The following is a 17,325-nucleotide window of genomic DNA, read 5'->3' as shown; positions in this document are numbered from 1 at the left end:
GGAGAGATCAAGCATATTGTCCCCCAAATCCCTCCTCCCACACAAAAAAAAGAACAAAATGGATTGGGCAGAATGACCCCCCCACAATCCCTCTCCCTGAACAAAAAAAAACAAGAAGATTGGGCGAAAAACACAGAATATAAAAACTGTACGACTGAAAAATAGAATCTATATTTCAAAGTCCACATCAAAGGACAGGCAGCCAACGCTCAACCTTTGCACTCGCTTTGATGCTTCAATCTCCTTTGTTGCTTTAACGGATGAACAATGGGAGCTTTAATTGGTGAAACGGAACCAAACTTTGGCTTGTGCCCTGTCCTACAGCCTGCCCATCGCGAGGTTTGCGCACAGTGTCTCTGCCTCCCAGAATCCTCTTGGAGATTGCAGAGCGCTGGAACACCCAAACATCCCCAAACTTCCACACTCTCCTTGACGTTTCAATCGCCCTCGTCGCTTTAATCAGCGAATAATGGATGCTGTAATCGGTGATATGGGGTCAAACAACAGCACGCATGTTATCCTGCAGCCTTCTCACCACAAAGTTTGTACGTGCCGCCTCTGCCTCCCAGAAGCCTCTCAGAGACTGCAGAGCGCTGAAGCACCCAAACTATCACCAAACAGCAAAACACTGGCTCCAACAGTTCCAGATTCACAACCAAGTCAAGAAACATAAAAGAAGTGAAAAACATGGCTTCATGATTATCCAGAAGATGTTGACCAAAGGAGTGTTGTATGCAGGTGCAATCTTGACCAGATTCACAAAGGGACTTGTTTGTTGCACACTGTCAAGAAAATATCTTTTGTATGAAACTAATTCTCCCTGGAAGACTGATATTGATTGTATTGTACAGGTAATTACATCTCAAATTTATATTTAGACAGTAGAAAATTATTATTTGTGCTTCATCAGTTCCACAGTACCAGCCCAACTAGAACTTCAGCTAAAAATAAGAGAACAATGCTGTTCATGAATTAGGAGTTTGATGAAATGCAGTATGTCACCAAAGACTTTTCCACATCTCTATAGATGTACGGTGGTAAACACTCTTTCTGGTTGCATCACAGCCTGGTATGGACGCTCCAATGAAAAGGATTGCAAGGAGCTGCAGAGGGTGTAGACTTAGCAATCTTCATCATGAGTATAATCTTCTCCACCATCAAAGACATCTTCAAACGGTGGTGCCTCATAAAGGCGACATCGATCACTCAGGGCTTTCACCCCCTGGGACATGCCCTCTTCTTGTTACTAAAATCAGGGAGGATGCACAGGACCCTGACGACTTACGTTTAATAATTCAGAAGCAGTTTCTTCCCCTAACAATCTGAGTTCTGAAACGTTTTTTGATTTGATTTTTTTTGATCTTTCATTTTGATTTTGATCCTTTTTTGCATAATCTATTTATTTTTGTAATTTTATATCTTTGTACTGTACTGGTGCTACAGATTTCACATCATGTGTGTTAGTGATAATAAATCTGATTCTGATTGAGGATCCTATTATTTTTCTGTAACTGCTCCCGAAAAGGCTTCTCCCAGGAATTAATAATTAAGCACCAAACAAAATGAAGGTTCCTTCTTTCATAAAAAGACTGGGTCAGAGACACATAGCTTCAAAATTAGACTTCAACTCACAATCTAGCAATCTGAGAAAAAAAATGAGAACATTTACGATAAAATAACTGCAGAAAATTTCTGCAAACGTCATAATGAAACACATTTAAAGTAATTGCAAAAGTTTGCAAAATGGTTCTAGATTATATCCCCTATGTGAGTGGAAGTAAATAAACCTTTGGACAATTGTTAAAGACTGCTTCGCTTGTTAAAACAAGATGGATGTATTTACAGGACCACTGGTGGAATTGTGGGAGGGGGTTGTCAGTTGGTAGATATTACATGCAGAAAGTAGACCTATTTCTCCATCAGTACTGTACTGGTAAGTCAAAACCACTTAAAAAATCAAGAGTAAGTCTCAATTCTAATTCAGGCCACCTTTAGGCTGTGATATTCTGTCATTTGCACACTATTCTTGTATGGAACAATGTTGTGGACATAACATTAAACTAAGATAGAGTTGTTTTTTTTTGATATTTGCTTGCTCCTTTTGATTTGAGAAGATAAGGTTACTTGAGGATCCTTTTGAAAATCATCCAATGCAAGATGCTCAGGTAAGATTAGCTGTAGCTATGAGGTAGCTGACCAATCAGGTGACACTATCTGGGTGCTCAGTTGGGTAGGAATGCTATCAGATGCTCCATCCCAATGGAATCCCTTTCCATTTGCTGAAATGGCCTTCAGGCATGAAAACAAAATAAGGTAATTGAAGTATTTCAGTGTGCTAGTGGTACTTCAGAAATTATGTGGTACTCTTCATTTTATAGTTTTAATTTCATTTTGGAAAAGCCTACCTGGTTGTGACAGAGAGCACTCAGCAATCATACTCCTTACATGTGAACATTCAGACACACACAAGTATTACCTTGTAATTCTGCCGTCATTGCACTGAGTGCATGTACTTCAATATCTTTAGGACCCAGGGATGTCCTCACAATGGGTCCTAAACCGAGCTGACGCACTTGGGTTGTCTTTATGATGCCTTTCCTGCCATCACACTATTTCTTTAGTAATGGGCATGTGGAAGTGTGTATATGTTGTTTGTATGTATTTAAGGCAGATATTTCTGTTTATTTGGTAATTTGATTGTAACGACAATGTGAGGTGCATCATATTTTAATTCATGTGTAATCTTAAGGTAACTTTGTTGGTAATTAGAGATATCCTAGCACCTAAAAAAGGGAGCTTTTCACCCTCAGTATGGAAGAGAGATAGGGGCCGCCAGGTGCAACACTGGACAAGAATAGTACAAAGCTATTAATATGTTTTCTGGTAAATATCTTTTTGTAAATATTAGCAGTTTTCTTTTCACTATTTTTGCTTAAGTGCTAAATGACTTCAGCCATTTTTCCTGAGGTCAAACCTCAAATATCGAACATTGATTATTTCAGACACAATAAAAGATCCTGTTAAAATACTCAATCGCCCAGAATCCTACAATTAAAAAATGTTGATGCAGGAACACTTATTGTCATTACATGCTTGATATTATGCTTTGGTAGGCAGCATTGCATGGAACGTTTTAGGGTGATAATCCAAATGTGTGCCATCTACATAAAGTGCTGTCCTCCTGTCATACATATCTGTATAGCATTGCTCATTATACTTCATCTATTAATTTTAGTAGCTAAAGAATGCTGGGTATTATGCAGTTAATTTTATGCTTTGTCTACCATTTGAATGTATCAGTCAGAAAATTAATTTCCCGTTACTTAAACACAAGTATAAATGTAAAATGAAATCAGAAGTAATGCAGCAAATTTGCATTCCTCTTTTCTCTACTGATCTTTTCCTACTTTTCTCTGTCGGATATGTTGGAGTGGTTTCCATGGTTACCATCACCATAGAACAACTGGTCATTATTCACTAGTGAGAATTGACTTCGGATTACTATAGATTATGTTGCCAAGAGGAACTCATTGCCTGAATGGATAATGGAGACAGAAGTTGTCATCACATTTGACAATGTACTGGACAAATACATGAAGCGCTATAACCTGTATCGGTAAAGATGGCCTATTTAGCATATTTTTGGTAAGCAGGCACACAAATAGATGAAGTACTTACATCCTTTTCTGTAAAGTTTCATGATATTAAGGAAATTGTTCTACAGAGTCTGAAATTAGGTCACTTTTTTTCTGTAACCTTGGAAAGGAGGAGAATGTAGATCAGCAAACTGCCATCTTCCTATTATCAAAAGCCATTTCCAAGGTTTTCCTGATTAAATGCAGTCAGCTATCTTGTTCATATCTAGTTGCAAGCATTGTCGAAAGATTGAAATAATGGAATTTTATTCTACTATATATTTTCCATACTTTTCTTTGGATTATTTCTCCTTAGGCTATCCCTCCGGCTTGAGGAGGACTTTCATCCACTCTGCCCTCATCAGCCAGCAGAAAAGCAGTATGGGTTCTGTAGTTTCTGACATGGGCATGGCAGGGGGTGTTTGATGGTGCAGATGACTAACTTGCTCATGATGTTTTATGTTCTTTCTGCTGTCTGCAAATAGTTGCCACATATTCTTGTTAGAGAAACACAGATTGCTTAGTGCTTTCCTGGGTGGTATTTCTTTACTTTGAGCATTCGTTGGATAGGTAGTCCCCCGAGTCAGTGAGGGTGTTGCATACTTACAAGAAGACAACTTGGAACCTGTCTTCAATAGTTTTCCCTGTTCTTCTGAAAAATATGTCCATGGACAATCCAGCCCATTCATCACAACTTGTTAAGCATGATCAGGCTTTCAGTATTGGTGGTGTTATTGCCTGGGACGAGGTGGTGAGATTGGTTCACCCATACAGTCACACAATATGGTTTCCCACCTAAGTAATTGGTAATGATATGGAAGACATGGGAGACTTTAACTTGCAGGTTGATTGGGAAAATCAGGTTGGTAATAGATCTCAAAAAAGTGAGTTTGTTGAATGCTTAAGAGATGGTTTTTTACAGCAGTTTGTTGTTGAGCCGACAAGGGGATCAGCCATACTGGATTGGGTGTTAAGTAATGAAGCAGAGGTGATTAGGGAGCTTAAAAGAACCCTGGGGAACCAGTGATCACAATATGATTGAGTTCAACTTGAAATCAGATATATCTCCCTATTGTGACAGATGTAACAATGGAGAAGCTTCATTAATTCATACGTTCTGGTCATGCCCGAGTCTTGAAAAATATAGGAAGGAAGTATTCCAAACTTTTTCTGTACTTTTCAAAGTAAATTTTAAACCTAACCCTTTGACTGCCTTATTCGGTATTGCTGGAGGAAAAGATATTATATTGGAGACACCTGATTTGCACATTTTGGCTTTTATTTCTCTTATAGCTAGGAGGACATTGTTGCTTAAGTGGAAGGGTGTTGCTCCGCCTATTCATGCTCAATGGTTAAAGGATGTTATGTCATGCTTAAATTTAGGGAAGATTCGTCGTTCAATTTCTGAATCTAGACAAGACTTTCTAACATTGTGGGGACCATTTTTGAATTATTTTCAAAATCTTTGATTTGTTATTATGTTCAGATGTTGGCTAATAATATGTTTTACTATAATGATAAGGAGTTTTTTTCCTTTTTTCTTTCTTTACCAAACCGCTTTTCTTGGTAGTGGGTTTAGGTTTTTTTAGTATAGTAAAATTATTACTTTTCAATATTATGATTCAATTTAATTTACATGAATATGGGGTAAAGAGACTATATGTGTGATTTAAATATATTGTAATTGATATATAATATATATCCACCTGTACTCCATATTCTTTTATGTAAGAAATCAATAAAAATATTGAAAAAGAAAAAGAAAGAAATTTGATAGGGAGAAAGTGAAGTCTGCTGTAGCAGAATTTCAGTACAGTAAGGGAAATTACAGTGGTATGAGAGAGGATTTGGCCAAAATAAGTTGGAAGGGGCTGCTGGCAGGGATGTCAGCAGAGCAGCAAAGGTGTGTGTTTCCGGGAAAAATGAGGAAGGTGCAGGACATATGTATTCCAAAAATGAAAAAAAAAATACTCAAATGGTAAAATAGTACAACCATAGCTGTCAAGGGAAGTCAAAGCTATTGTAAAAGCAAAATAAAGGGTATACAACAAAGCAAAAACTAGTGGGAAGATAGAGAATTGGGAAGTTTTTAAAATCCTACAGAAAGCAACTAAAAAACCATGAGAAGGGAAAAGATGAAATATGAAAGCAAGCTAGCAAATAATATCAAAGTGGATAGTAAAAGTTTTTTCAAGTATGTTAAAAATAAAAGAGAAATGAGAGTGGATATAGGGCCACTAGAAAATGAGGCAGGAGAAATAATAATGGGGAACAAGGAGATTGCTGATGAACTAAATGAGTATTTTGCATCAGTTTTCACTGTGGAAGACACTAGCAGTAGGCCTGATGTTATAGTGTGTGAAGGAAGAGAAGTGGGTGCAATTATTATTACAAGAGAGAAGGAGTTCAAAAAGCTGAAAGACCTAAAGGTACATAAGTCACCCAGACCAGATGAACTGCACCCTAGGGTTCTGAAAGAGGTAGTGTTAGAGATTGTCAAAAATCATTGTACGCTGGCATGGTTCCGGAGGACTGGAAAATTGCAAATGTCACTCCACAGTTTTAGAAAGAAGGAAGGTAGCAGAAAGGAAATTATAGATGAATTACCCTGAGCTCAGTGGTTGGGAAGGTGTAGGAGGCAATTGTTGATGATGAAGTAACACAGGACAAGATAGGACAAAATCGGCATGGTTTTCTCAAGGGAAAATCTTGCCTGACAAACCTGTTAGAATTCTTTGAGGAGAGTACAAGTAGGATAGATAAAGGAGATGCAGTGGATGTTGTATATTTGGACTTTCAGAAGGCCTTTGACAAGGTGCCACATATGGGGCTAATTACTAAGGTAAGATCCCATAGTACTATAGAAAAGTTACTAACATGGTTAGAGTATAGGCTGATTGGTAGGAGGCAGCGAGTGAGAATAACAGGATCCTTTTCTGGATGGCTGCCAGTGACTAGTGGTGTTCCGCAGGGGTTGGTGTTGGGACTGCTTCTTTTTATGCTGTATATAAATGATTTAGATGATGGTTTTGTTGCCAAGTTTGCAGACGATACAAAGATTGGTGGAGTAGCAGGTAGTGTTGAGGAAACAGGTAGGCTGCAGAAGGACTTAGACAGATTAGGAGAATGGGCAAAAAAGTCGCAAAAGATGTATAATGTTGGAAAATGCATGGTCATGCACTTTGGTAGTAGAAATAAATGTGCAGACTATTTTATAAATAGGGAGAAAATCCAAAAATCTGAGATACAAAGGGACTCGGGAGTCCTTGTGCAGAACAACCCGAAGGTTAACTTGCAGGCTGAGTCGGTGGTGAGGAAGGCAAATGCCATGCTAGCATTCATTTCAAGAGGTCTAGAATACAAGAGCAAGGATAAGATGCTGAGGCTTTATAAGGCTCTGGTGAGGCCTCTCCTTGAATTTTGTGAACAGCTTTGGGCCCCTCATCTTAGAAAAGATGTGCTGGCATTGGAGAGAGTCCAGAGGAGGTTCACAATGATGATTCCAGGAATGAAAGTGTTATCATACAAGGAACCTTTGATGGCTCTCGGTCTATACTCGCTAGAATTCAAAAGGATGAGGGGGATCTCATTGAAACCTTTCGAATGTTGAAAGGCCTAGATAGAGTAGATGTGGAAAGGATGTTTCCCATGGTGGAAGAGTCTAGGACCAGAGCGTACATCCTCAGGACAGAGGGGAGCCCTTTCAAAACAGAGATGCGGAGAAATTTCTTTAGCCAACGGGTGGTGAATTTTTGGAATTTGTTGCCACATGCGTCTGTGGAGGCCAGGTCTTTGGATGAATTTAAGGCAGAGATTGATAGGTCCTTGATTGGACATGGTATCAAAGGTTACGGGGAGAAGGCCAGGAACTGGGGTTGAGGAGGAGGAAAAGAAGGATCAGCCATGATTTAATGGCAGAGCAGACTCAATGTGCAAGATGGCCTAATTCTGCTCCTAAGTCTTATGGTTTAATGGTCTATTTAAAAGAACTGCTCCTAGAATAAGGACTCATTCTGTTGGTAAACAGATTCAGATAATAGATAAATAGAAATAGATAAATACTTTAAGGATCACAAAGGAAATTACAGTGTCACAGTAGCATTACAAGTGCACAGATATATAAGTATTAGAAGAGATGCAAAAAAGAATTTTAAAAATGTTACCTCAAACAATCTAACAGGGGTTGGGTCATCACTTCCCTAGCTATAGGTTAACTCATTATAGAACCTAATGGCCGAGGGTAAGAATGAACTTATATATCACTCTTTGGAGCAGTGCAGTTGTCTTAGGGTATTACTAAAAGTGCTTCTCTGTTCAGTCAAGGTGGCATGCAGAGGGTGAGAAACATTGCCCAGAATTGCCAGGATTTTCCATAGGGTCCTTTGTTCTACCACAGACTCCAGTGTGTTCACTTTGACTCCTGTAACAGAGTCAGCCTTTCTAATCAGTTTATTGAGCCTGTAAGCATCACCCATACTGCTGCCATTGCCCCAGCACACCACCGCATAGAAGATTGTACGAGCGACAACAGACTGGTAGAGTGTGTAATGTGTTAATTCAATAGCGAACTTCGATAAATTTGTGCTCATCCAAACCTTTACACTGCATCTTGACTCACATTACATCCCATTTATTCATAACCCTTGTATTTGTTGACCTGCAGTGCCATTTAATCTAAAAATAGCTCACCTTACAATTATCATTTTCAAATGCCTTGATGGCCTCCCTTTCCTTTTATCCTTCTCCAATCCAACAGTATTTTGAAGTCCCTGAGTTCTACCATTTTTGGCCTCTCATGCACGGTTAACATTCATTGATCACCGAGGATTTTGAATGTCTACTTAAACCATGAACGTACCCCCCCGCCCCCGCCGAAATCTCTTCACCATTTCAGCTTTCTTACTTGCTCCTGATGTGGCCTTTTATATATTGGTGAGACTCGACGCAGACTGGGAGACCACTTTGCTGAACACCTACGCTCTGTCCGCCAGAGAAAGCAGGATCTCCCAGTGGCCACACATTTTAATTCCACATCCCATTCCCATTCTGACATGTCTATCCACGGCCTCCTCTACTGTAAAGATGAAGCCACACTCAGGTTGGAGGAACAACACCTTATATTCCGCCTGGGTAGCCTCCAACCTGATGGCATGAACATCGACTTCTCTAACTTCCACTAATGCCCCACCTCCCCCTCGTACCCCGTCTGTTATTTATTTATATATACACATTCTTTCTCTCACTCTCCTTTTTCTCCCTCTGTCCCTCTGACTATACCCCTTGCCCATCCTCTGGGTCCCCCCCCCCGCTTGTCTTTCTCCCCGGACCTCCAGTCCCATGATCCTCTCATATCCCCTTTGCCAATCAGCTGTCCACCTCTTGGCTCTATCCCTCCCCCTCCTGTCTTCTCCTATCATTTTGGATCTCCCCCTCCCCCTCCCACTTTCAAATCTCTTACTAACTCTTGTTACGTACCCCGTAACTGGGTTGCCAAACCAGCAGAAATGGATCACTCAGTTGGAGTCTGGAGTACTAGAACTAAGAAAGTTTTATTAAAGAAACAAGCAACACAGTAATCGAAAGGATAATAAATGCAACAGTTCAACAATGATAACCACACATGTGCACAGAATTAAGATAACAGCATCAATCAAGCTCTATCATTGTCTAGGGGTAAATGACCAAATTTCAAAATGACTCAAAGTTCAGTCCAGTTCAGTTCACAGTAATCGTTGCCATGGCAATGGACAACGTGGGGGAAGAGAGAGATAGAACAGGAACAACTGATCATTCAGAGCACTGCTTCACTCACAGACCAGCGAGATGGCTCACAAGCAGCTTTTGGGCGGGTCCTTGGTGATGTCACCTGAGGTCACCGACTGTGACCCCTCCTCCAGATGCGGTCGATCCTCTGCAGTGAACCCGGCACCCAGGCAAGGGCGGACACACACCGGGTTCCAGCTGATTGTACCTTTCCACCCTGGTCGTTGTCTGATACTTCTCACCCACTCGTGAGAGGCGCACCACTTCCAGGGTCTCGTTACCTCGGGTGGCGTGTGTCCTTAGCAAACCGGTCCCTTTTTATCCCCCTGCTGGGGTATCGCCTGTCCACCACTTCAAACAGTTCAAGGTTCAAAGAGGGGAGCCGCTCCAGACAGCTCTCTCTCCCCCGTTCCTTCATTACACATCTCCAGACGCTGCTCCATTGTTCCTTATCTCTCCTTCCCCTGAGGGCAGGTGGCAGACCACTTGCTGATGTCACTGATGCTAACCCAGGCCAGCAAACATCTTAATTTTATGTGTATTCTCGTAACACTCTTCTTTCAGTTAGTCCTGACGAAGGGTCTCGGCCTGAAACGTCGACTGTACCTCTTCCTAGAGATGCTACCTGGCCTGCTGCGTTCACCAGCAACTTTGATGTGTGTTGCTTGAATTTCCAGCATCTGCAGAATTCCTGTTACCTGCCTTGATGTCATTTTTTTAGACCTTTTTAAAACCCCTAAGCTATTTTACAGGAATAAATAATGCTGGAAAAGTCCTGCAGCTTCTGGTTGTTTGTTGGATAGAAATGGACCTGCTAGCAGTTGAAGAAAGATACAACTGAAACAGAAAGAGTAAGCTTGAGGGACTGAATAGTCTACATCACCCATATTTCTTATGGCTTTGTGGTTCTTGCATCATTTGGCACAGTACATGCCAGATCATTGCTAAAAATGAACTGACAAATAAATATTCAAACCATAGCAATTTTCAAACTGTTCACCTGGGCTTTGTTTCCCTTCATAAGTATGGAGGTAGAAACCAGGTGCCTGTGTTCTCAACATGGCTGGCAGCCTTTCTGAATTCCCTTGTCCACTATATTGGCTTGGATTCAAGAGAGCCCAAAGCCCACGTTAAAACAAGCATTAAGCTTCTCTATCCCATCTGCACCTGGTGATGCAGTGATCTAAACTGAAATTTTCTTTCGAGGGAAATCACCAGTGACACTCAGCAGATATCCAAGCAAGCAGCTCAAATGTAAATGAGACTCAAGCCTCCAAATGCAAATTCTAATCTGGCCTTGCTTAAAGAACAGAGTATTTATTGGCTTTGGTGTGCAATGTCAGGGAGATAATCATCTTTTAAAATATAGGTACCTTGTTGGCAATGCCATAGGAAATCTGCCCAAGTGCATTCAGAATTGCAATGTTGAACGTTGTTAGGATGTAACTTTAGTTTGCATTTATTGATTCATGGGTTGCAGCCACCATGAGAAGGCAATGTCCCATCCTTAACTATACCTGACAGAAGAGTTAGTAAAGAGCAGTCACATTGAGTCAACCATCCCACTCAATGAAATTGAAAAATAAACATGTGTTAAAATAATAAAAATGATCCACTGAACAAAATACTCAAAAGAAGTTCAATTAATCCAATAGTATATCCCTTGGTACTGATAAAATTAGAGTGACAACTGTCACTAATTAACTGATCAATAAACAACATTAGCAAATGTTCATGGCCCAGCATAACATGTGATTTGCATTGCTTTATTTATAAAGCAGAACAGATTGTCAACAGATGGTTAAAAAGCAAAACTTTACACCATAATGCATTTTAGAACGCGGCTATATTGAAAGAGAATTGCTTCACAGCGGCAGCCCAAATGCCACATACACGATCGTGCTAAATGTGTTTCTCATCTTCTTCGCAAACTAGGTGACAGTGTCACTCATCTGAAACGTGAGCAAAGAAATTTAGCCCCACTGCTTGTCAGCCAAAATGGAGGCTCAGTGGGGAGAACTGTGACTCCTCATGCATAAAGGAATCACCAGTTGTGAAAACAAGCTGAATTTGAAAGAGAGTTTTATTTTGAACTAATCATTTCTGCTTATTTCTACAAATATCCTTAAAGTACCACAAATACCATGATATTTCATTCATTTTCAAGAGAGACAAGGGAAACTGCAGATTTGGAATTCTGGATCAATACACGTAAGCTGCTGAGGAACTCAACGGGTCAGGTAGTGTCTATGGAGGAAAATGAACAGTCGACATTTCAATGTTGAAATGGATTCCAGTATGCTGGCTTGAAATACTGAAACCAGTGAAAGACAAGTTGAAGAATAATACAAAATTATACCAAAAGAAGACAATTTTGATCAGAAAAGAAAATGCTCAACTCTTCCTAATTACCCAAGGTCTTAGTCATTTTATGTTTCAAATGCTACCTCATGGTATTCTGACAGAAGAACATAGAAAATAAGAGCATCTATAGCCACTCAAGTTTGCTCAACATGATTGCAGCTGATCTGAAGGCCTCTTGAACATGCTTTGGAGAATGAGAATGCCTGTTCATTACTGTTATCATACTGGCGATGAGCACTTCCCTTTGCAATTGGATTCTTGACTTTCTAACCATCAGACTGCAATCAAAAAGACAGGCAGCAATTAGTCTCAACACTGGTGCCCCACAAGGCTGTGCCCTCAGCCCCCACTCCTCTGTTCCCTATTCACTCACAATAGTGTGGCTAGATCCTGCTTTTACTCCAACTAGAAGTTCGCAGATGACACCACCATAATGGGCCAAATCTCATAAAGATGAGTCGGAGTACAGGTAGGCGACAGAGAGCGGGGTGACATGGTATGGTAACAGCAACAATGTCAGCAGAACAAAAGAACTGGAAGGGAGTTCAGTGCACATGCTCCTGTTTACATCAGTGCTGAGGTTGAGAGGTTTGAGAGCTTCAAGTTTCTAAGAGTGAACATCACCAACAGCATCCTCTATGAACCACATTAATGCCACAGCCAAGGAAGCTCACCAGCGCCTCTACTTCCTCAGGAAGCTAACGCAATGTCCTTTTTGACCCTCAACAATATTTAGCAATGCACCAAAGAGGCCATCTCATCTCATCCCAGCTTAGTATTCAATTGCACTGCAGGTGACCATAAGAAACTACAGCTCAGCACATCACAGAAACTAGCCTCCCATTCCTTCCACTTTATCTATGCATCTCACTGCCTCAGTAAAGCAGCCAGCTTAATCAAAGGCCTCATCCAGCCTCTCATTCTCCCTTCTCCCCTCTCCTTTTCAGTTAGAAGAAACAAAAGTCTGAAAGCACGTACCACAAGGCTCAAACACAGCTTCTACCTCACTGTTGTAAAACTACTGAATGGTTCCCTTGTATGATAAGATGGTCTGTTGACCTCACAATCTATCTTGTGACCTTTCACCTTATTGTCTACCTGCACTGTACTTTTTCTGTAACTGTAACATTTTATTCTGCACTCTGGTATTGTTTTACCCTGTACTCAATGCATTGATCTATAAAAAATGGTATGCAAGTTTTTTCACTGCACTTCAGTACATGTGATGGTAACAAACAAATTTGGAATTGAAATATTATTGTCACATGTACTGAAAATCTTCTCTTGCATACTTTTCACACAATTCACAACCTAATAATGCAGAACATGTTGTCAACAACTGTGCAGTGACTGCCCATGCATCAGCCTCCCATGTTCCACAAAGTCACTCACAGGCATTCTCCATTAAAAGAACCCACACTAACATCCCAGATTAAGTCCCATGGTGATCAGCAAGAGGTGCAGGGGCAGGACGATGAGGTCCGCATGAGCTCAGGACCCATGGTGCTAGGTTTATGAAGGGCAACTGAAGGAGGAACAGGGTGGTTACTTTGTCCATACTGAACCAGTATATGTGGATCTTGGATCGGCTTCTGAAGACCAACCAATAGACAAGTCCTTAGGAGAAGCTTATACTCAATTCAACTTATTACACTACTGCTATAAGACCATAAGACAAAGGAGCAGAGTTAGGCCATTCGGCCCATTGCGTCTGCTCTGCCATTCCATCATGGCTGCTCTGGAATCCCAATCAACTCTTTACTACTGCTACTACAGAGAAAGTGCAGTGCCAGTAAATAATGAGGTGCAATGAGGTAGATCATAATGATCATAATGAGGTAGACTGCGAGGTCAAACATTCAGTTTATCACATGAGGGAACTATCTAATAGTCTTACAACAGTAGCATAGAAACTGCTCTTCTGCCTGGTTGTATGAGCTTTTAGGTTTTGGTATCTTCTGCCTGATGGAAGAGGGTTAAAAAGAGAATGTCCAGAACAGATGGAGTCTTTGATTATTCTGGCTGCTTTTCTGAGGCAGGTGTATGTATAACCAGAGTCCATGGAAGGGAGGCTTGTTTCTGTGCTGTGCTAAGCTGTGACCACAATCCTCTGTAGCTTTTGTGGTCACTTGCATAGCAATTTCCATACCAAGCCATAATGCATCAGGGTAATATGTATACTATGGTGCATTGATAAAAATTGCTAAGGATCAACAGAGACATGTCAAATTTCTTTAGCCTCCTGAAGAAGTAAGGCAAATAGTGATCTTTTGTGGTTGTGATAGTGATGTCGTTCGATCAGGATAGGCAAATGGTGATATTCACTCTTAGGAACTTGAAACATCAACCCGCTCAACCTTGCTGTAGACAGGGGCATGTGCACTACCCTCTTCCTGAAGTCACTGACCAGCTCTCTTGTTTTACTGACATTGAGGGAAAGATTGTTGTCTTGATACCAGGTCATGAGTCTCTCCTTCCTGTACTGTACCTCATCGATATTTGAGATATGAACCTCCTTAGATTTACTATCTAGAGAACATCTTATCAGCCTTCAGCAGCAGTGGTGCAATATTAGACTTATCAAAACACTCTCGGCTACAAAGGATGGTCCAGATCATTACCAAAATAGTGTGCATTAAAGCCCTATCAAGACCTAGAAAACTTTCTGGTCTAAACTTGTGTCGTTTAATAGGGTCAAATAACAATTAAGGAAAAGCCTAAAACCAATAAACACAAGATGCACAGATGTTAATCTTTTCTTCATCTGAGAGCACTGAATATTCTGAGTGAAATTCTCTTAATTATTGTCTGTGGAAAGGCTTCCAAAAAAATTAGAGTTAAACCTAATTTCATCTGTCAAGGGTTATTCCAAACACAAAAACAGCTAATCAATCCATTAAAGCTACTTTACTAGAGTCTGTAAAGTGTAAATGATGAAGGTGGTAGTGCTTTGATGCTTTAACTCAATTACTGCTACATTTTCCTTTCATTATTCCAATAACAGGGCTTTTGAGATCAGTAACAAATTAATCTCTTTGTAGAATAATGACTCTAGTTTCCTGACAAAGTGAGGATCAACAAGATTTGGTGATGCAGACTACTTCTTTAAAAGGACAGCTGAAATATGGAAATAAAATAAAGTCCTTATTAAATTAAAACATTATAAACATATAGATATGCATTATAGATATACGTACAACAGTACAATGGTACAGGTGATAGATCTGCTGCCTTACAGCTCCAGCAACTGATTTTCAATCCTGTTCTCCACTGCTGTCTGTGCAGAGTTTGCACATTTTCCCTTTCCCTGTGATTACGTAGGTTTCCTCCAAGTGCTGCTATATCCTCCCCCACACCAAGACTTTATACTGATGACTGCTGGGGCTGTGTAGAAACTGTGAGGCACTGATAGGACTGTAGGGAGGAATTAGGTAGGAATACTGTAACTGGGCTTTTGGTGGTCCGTACAGAGTGTTTCTCTGTATGACTCTGACAAATATGCAGACATTAATCGAACTGTGGTTAGTAAATATCTGCTAATTTATCACAAACACAAGAAAATCTGCAGATGCTGGAAATCCAAAGCAACAGACACAAAATGCTGCAGGAACTCAGCAGGTCAGGCAGCATCTATGGAAAAGAGTAAACAAAAGTTCTTATGAAGTGTCTTGGTCTGAAACGTCAACTGATTACTCTTTTCCATAGATGCTGCCTGGCCTGCTGAGTTCCTCTAACATATTGTGTGCACTGCAACAGCTAAACTAGGACTGGAACGCTAACAATTCCATTCAAATTATTTACTGAACTCAACAGTCTGGACTAGTTCTCGTTGGTGCACAATGTTAAAAATCAGTTTTCAAAGATAGCTCCATTCACATTAATCAGTTATTTAATGAAACAGAAATGGTTAAAATCTTATCAGTGTCCATTTATAAAATGCTTTGACATGGTTCCATAATTAATATTAGAAAAATTGTCATGAACATTTGTCCAATAATCAGAATGATAAAAACCTGTTTTTTTTATTTCCCTTATCTAGTAACATACCTCAGAAGTCCATTTTACTTTATCAACTAACTCTTTATTGTGTAGATAACTTTGTCACTTTTTACAGATTGCCCCTCACTTGGGGATAAACAGGCTGCTTGTCTAACCCAGTCTAGATATTTTTTAAATGTAAATAGGTCATGCAATAGTATCTTCGTCCCAAATAAAATCCGGTAAGACATCCCAAGACACTTTGTTAATGATTCCTGAGAGTGAAGCTCGTTATTCAACTCTGCACCCTCACAATGACAACATTAGCTTTCTGATGATTAATTGACCAGAACAGTGAAATGATATACCTGGTCAGATATAAGCAGCAGCTTATGTAGAAGCAACACAAACTCTTTCAGGTGGTGCTGTAGTGAAGTAACCAAGAATTCAATTCAATTCAATTCTATTCAAGTTTAATTGTCATTTAACTGTACATGAATACTCATGAATATTGCCAAACAAAAGTGTTACTCCAGTGTTAACACAGTACCAACAGTCACACACAGCACAAAGCACACACAAGATAGCAAGCACAAATTGCATCACAATCATGCAATTAAGTAGTCCAAAATCTTGCTCTGTCAATCCACAGTCAATCAAGCCTGTCTCCCGCCGAGTGAACACAGGGGAAACGCACCAAATACAGCATAGACGCTGTGTTATATGGTCCCGACGACCTCCTCCTTCCCCTGCGCCCAAGTGACTACACCGCTTGAGGCCCAGTCCTTACACATACAAGACAACAACAAGTCCGTATAGAATGTCAAGAACACTCTTTCCTGACCAGGATTCAAACCTGGGCCATGGCAGTGAAAATGTCGAATCCTAACCACTAGCCTACCAAGTGAACACTGTGTTTTGGTTTATCACAGCAAGACTACCAAATGGAAAGATTTAACTGTTATCTGCAATAGATCTGTTTCATGGCCAGAATGTGGCAGTGGTGCTCTAAATAATACATTATCTGTACACCTGAACTAGACTTATCCTTGTGGAGAATAATTCTGTGATCCTGTCTGAGGTAATATCATGCAGCTCTGTGTGAAATCCATCACAGTAAAAAAAAATTCTCTCATTCACCTGCTGATTTAATACAAACTGAGTCTTCCATAACCAGCTGAAACTCTGTTTACAAGTTTTCACAGAGATAGTGTGGTGACTAATTTTGTTACAATTTACACTGTGTATTCTTTACATTAAATCCATTTCCCTTTTAGAGGCTGCTCACTCCTTCACATTTATCAGGATGGTTAAGCACACCAGGCATGTTTAAAGGAAATAGCCTTCTTTCAGAGGAAAACAATCAGTCTGATCACTTTTTGGATTGTGTTTACTTGGTCATCTGAATAAGCACATTTCTTCATGTGCTGATCGTAACTGGGAATTTAATCTGTGCAATCCAAACCACTGGAAAGAAGCAAATGTTTGAAAGTGTTACAATTAATGTAAGCTGCAAGTGAAACATTAAAGCATTACAACCAAAGTTTATTGTGCACAGATATATTTATGTAATTTCCATTTATGC

The 17,325-nt window shown here is 40.1% G+C and overlaps 1 protein-coding gene across 1 annotated transcript in view; it reads right to left on the bottom strand.

Annotated features, from left to right (window-relative positions):
* Positions 1-17,325, bottom strand: part of LOC134355538 (metabotropic glutamate receptor 4-like) — a 1,343,412-nt gene that overhangs the window by 587,188 nt on the left and 738,899 nt on the right. The gene's annotated exons all lie outside the window — the stretch shown is intronic.

This window comes from Mobula hypostoma, chromosome 13, assembly GCF_963921235.1.
Source record: "Mobula hypostoma chromosome 13, sMobHyp1.1, whole genome shotgun sequence".
Classification (NCBI taxonomy): domain Eukaryota; kingdom Metazoa; phylum Chordata; class Chondrichthyes; order Myliobatiformes; family Myliobatidae; genus Mobula; species Mobula hypostoma.
Note: the sequence above shows the minus strand (reverse complement) of the source record. Positions and strands in the feature narration are given on the sequence as shown.